Raw genomic sequence first — 4,809 nt, forward strand, 5'->3', positions numbered from 1 at the left:
ATTAAAACTGAGGTTATATTTCTCCTAACGGTTAACAAATTACAGATAAGTGTGAAGAAGTTTTTAAAGATTTGGTGAATTGTCTCACATATGTAATATTTTTGGCCTTTGCAGATCCAAAAAAGGCTTTTCATATACAGATGCTAGCTTAGAAGGCTTAAGGTCCTAAGTCTTGTACCTAGGTCCTTGTCTTGTACTAAGAGAGTGATGGCCATCAGAAACTGACTGCTTCTGACAGTAGAAGACTTAGTGGCAGAGGACTAAGAGACTCACTATCCCACATACAAATTGGAGCTCTTAGCTTTGAAGTGAGCTGTCACCAAAAAATTCAAAGACTATAAGTATGAAGCTAAATTTAAAGTATGAACCAATAACAATCTTCTGACTGTATTTTGAACAGTGCCAAGTTAGATGTTGTTTATCAGGGGTGAATAGCAGCATTAACTCTGAATTAATTAAATTCAAAATACTCTACCAAGCAGAGAAAACTAATGTGGATCCTGATGCTCTGTCTCAAAAACCATGTGGCCCTAAAACTATAGTAATACCTAAGGATGGAGGGAAGGCTGTAGGTGATACCCAGGGAGCTAGTCCAAATCAAATGCCAGTGTAGCTAAGAGCTTGAGACTTCTACCAGCCAGCATTTCAGCAGCATGTGTGGATCTTGTTTAATCAGACTAACAAGTTTTGCTTCAATTGCCTGGAAGAGAGAGCAGATAGTTGATAAAGGACTATAAGAATAACACAAATCAAGAAATAAGGAAATGAAGCTAAACAACTCAAATTTTATTCCCGGGAAAGTACCTTATTGCCAGGACAATTGCAGAAATTAGAGCTATGTCACTGATCCTCTACAACGTACTAGAAAATCATTAGTGTTACCCAGTGCATCTCCATCTATGACCACGAAAGCACTATGTGACGACTTTCTATAAATAGAAAAAGAGACAATCCCAGAGCTATTTTAATACAACAACAACTCATTTTATTGGCTTTTAATGTCAGCAGGTATCACAGAGTGTAAGAATTGTACTTGATATGCTTAGAGAAGTGTTATCAATTCATGCTAATGGGGCAGTTAGGTGGCAAAGTGGACCCCACTGGGCTTGGAGTCAGAAGTCCTGAGTTCAAATAGGGCCTCAGACACCTAGTAGCTTTGTGACTCTGGATAAGTCAAACTGCTATCTGCCTCAATTTCCTCATCTGTTTAAAGAAGATAATAGTAGCATTTAGCTCCCATGGGTCTTGTGAGGGTCAAATGAGATAATATTTTTAAAATGTTTAGCACGGTGCCTGGCAGATAATGGTTGGTTAACAAATACTTGTTAATTTTTTTTTCATTTGGAAAATATTTAAATATATTTAAAATAACATTTGGGGCAGTTACGTGGCATAGTGGATAGTGCTAGGCCTGGAGTCAGGAAGCATCATCTTCCTAAGTTCAAATCTGGCCTTAGACACTAGCTCTGTGACCCTGGGCAAATCACTTAACCCTATTTGCCTCAGTTCCTCATCTGTCAAATGAGTTAGAGAAAGGAAATGGCAAACTACTACAGTATCTTTGCCAAGAAAACCCCAAATGGGATCACAAAGAATCAGACATGACTGAAAAATGGCTGAACAACAGCAAAATAACATTTAAAATATTAAACCATTTGTTTAGAACTTATAAGCATTGATTTTTTTTATCCCTGTTAGAAGATAGTAAGAATATAAGCCAGATTTTAGTAGTAATTAGGCAGTGGATACAAAGGGGAAAAACTTAATTTCTCATCAAAGAATATATTCAAATCCTATTTCTGCCATTTACTACCTTTGGGACCTTGGGCAAGTAGCATCCTTTCTGGAGATCTGGGTCCTGCCTCCATTACTTACTAGTCTCATGATCTTGGACAAGATTCCTCACCTCTTTAGGGCTCCATTTTCTTAAGTGTAAAATCACAGGGTTGGACTAGATAACCTTTAAAGTCCCTTCCAGCTCTAAATCTATAATCTACATTTGGTAATTTTTTTGGAGGCATTCAGGGTTAAGTGACATATGCATGGTCACACAGCTAGTGTCTGAGACTTCATTTGAACTCAGGTCCCTCTGATTCCTGGGCTGGTACTCTGTTCACTGCACCACCTAGCTGCCCCTAAATCTATAATCTATGATTTCACCAGATATACATAAATCCAGTAAGGAACAAGAAAACTCACAGTTGTTGGAACACTATGAAAGTATTTTTCCAAGTATCAATTCCCTGCTAGGATCTATTCTGGCCAATTTAGGGTCTTTAAAGGCAGACTAGCTATAGAAATGTTAGTTTTGGCAAATATTAAGGAATCAAGAACATATCAAGAACCTTCAAAGAGACCCACAACCTGAGCATTACAATTAAACTTTGATCAACATATAGAGAACACTAAAACCTAAACAAAAATCTCTGTGGCATTTTTAGTTTATATGTACAACTATAACAGATGTGATGCCACAGATTTTACACCATATTTACTAATGTTTGGGCAAGAACCATAAGAACTACACTTTCCTATTGACTTATGTTTTATGGTCTCTTCAGGGTTGAAAAGGTCATAGTTAATCACAATCAATACATTTCATCATTGAGAGAAATACTGAAAAAAAAAGTTTTACCAATTAGCTATGATGTCAGCTCAAGAGAATTCTGATAGTTAAAAAAAAAAGTATGATATCTGAGTTCATTATTAAACACTACAGCAAGGTAGTAGAATTTTACTAAGAAACCTTAGGGTTCAAGGAAACCACAAATTAGCAGATAGACAGAGATCTACTCATTAGCAAGTTGTTGAGAGACTGGGCAATTGGCCAGTGTATAAAATAATCCAAAGAGTGGTCAGGGCTCTATAAAAACAATTTATAGAAATTTCCATCAGTAAGAATTATATTCCCTGCTGAGCAAGAGGAAAGTAATGATAAGCAATTAGTTAATTGGACTCTGAAGAGAAGAAAGAGACAATCTGACAACTAGACTGAACTGGGCATTAGCTAAAATGTGATACTTTCAGTGGAGTGGAAGTAAGAATTGTTATTCATATAATTAGATATAATATATGATTCTGCTTTGTATTTTTTATGTGCTTACAATGTATGCATGTATTATTACTATATTTAGCTATTATTGTTTTTTCTTCCTTGCATATACTGTTGTGTATACATTTCTGTGTGCATTGATGTGTATATATTATGTTCTTTATATAGTTTAGACATTTAGCCTGTGTGATGTTGCCCATTATATGTTTAATATGCACATATGTTTATATATTTATATGGATTTGACATATATAATTTTTCAGGGATTCAAAAATTATTGGCCATGAGGAGGCATGTAACCCCAACTTCAACAAGCCACTTACATAGACAATAAATAGTGTTACTGCATGTTTTTTTTTCAAAAATTTAATTTTAGAGGTAATTACAGTTAATCCACCAGATGTATTACAAAACAAATGCTGAATTTGAAACAGATAAACAGATAAACAAAAAGAAAAGATATTTCAATGGAATTAGAACACAATGATCACCTTACGCATATGACTTTATTTCATGTTATGAACAAATGTCTAAAAGTTAATGTGGGAAGTTCTTGTATTCTTCTATTGTCAAATGCCCAAATTTGCAGCCCAGGGTAAATCCAATCAATGATGTCCATGAGCAGGAGCCCCTGAATCTCAACCTTTCAAAGCTTTACTTTTTTTTAATCATCATTTCTTATTTTGTAAACAACGTACCCCATCACACCCATCCAGATCTCCTGGTAAACCTGGGTATGGTAGGGTTTCAGTGAAGTCCAAACATTTTTAATAAAGTTCTGATACATCATGACTAGTTTCTGCAAAGAAGGACTGAACAACGGAGCCTGGGCAGGCAATGGAGAACAACCAAAGGTCAAAGGCTTGGAAAGGTCATCCTGTCGCTGTATCTTAAAAGACGAATGGAACACCGAAGAGAGTGTCAATTTAACTGACATTCTGGAGATACTATTAGCTGTCATGACTGGAGAGAGACTGAGCATAGAAGTAAAGGACTAAGAGGGCTTCTTTCCTGAGAGAAATGTTGTGAGGTAAAGAATTTCAAATGTTTAATTTGTCCCTCCCATTGTCCTCCCACATTGAGCAATAACAACAACAACAAAATTAAAAACCCTTATCTAAAATATGCATAGTCCAATAAAACAAAAGCATCCATTGGCAATGCCAAAAATGTATGTTTCTCTGCATGTTGAGTTCACTACCTCTCTGGCAAGAGGTTAATGGTGTGTTTCATCTTCAGTCTTCTGGATTTGTTATTTTTCATTGCATTGATCAGAGTTCTAAGGTCTTTCAAAATTGCTTTTTCTCTATAAGGTTACTATTGAATAAATTGTTCTAGTTCCAGAATTGGAGAGTGAGAGATGAGAAGGAAATGGAACCCGTGCATACAGTTTGATTGGAAGGAGAAAGTGGAGGAGGAGTGAAGTGAACAGTGGCTGGGCCTTTACTGAAATAATGGTCCAGTGAGCCAGTTACCATCAGACTAGCAGGGCCCAAGGACAAGGCAAGTTTCTCCAGGGTACGGTCTCTGGTATTGATAGTGAGAACGTGATCAGAGGTGGGTATGGAGGAAGTGGCCAGAGAGAAGGGAGTGAGGCAAAGCATGGCTGGCGCTTTCCTGAAAGAGTAGTCTAGGAGAGGCAGTCATCAATCAGGAGAGCAGGCCCTATTGCTATACTTTTAATAATTGTAAAGACAGTAACACTGGCTTTTATTTAACGTCTTTAAGCCTATGAGACTAGGGAGTTTGAAAAAGAG

General features: G+C 36.6%; 1 pseudogene; it reads right to left on the reverse strand.

Moving 5' to 3' along the window:
• Positions 1-3,657: 3,657 nt before the first annotated feature.
• On the reverse strand, positions 3,658-3,839 carry LOC114034395 (annotated as a pseudogene).
• Positions 3,840-4,809: the final 970 nt, after the last annotated feature.

Source organism: Vombatus ursinus, unplaced genomic scaffold (assembly GCF_900497805.2).
Source record: "Vombatus ursinus unplaced genomic scaffold, bare-nosed wombat genome assembly UNPS02008996.1, whole genome shotgun sequence".
Classification (NCBI taxonomy): Eukaryota; Metazoa; Chordata; class Mammalia; order Diprotodontia; family Vombatidae; genus Vombatus; species Vombatus ursinus.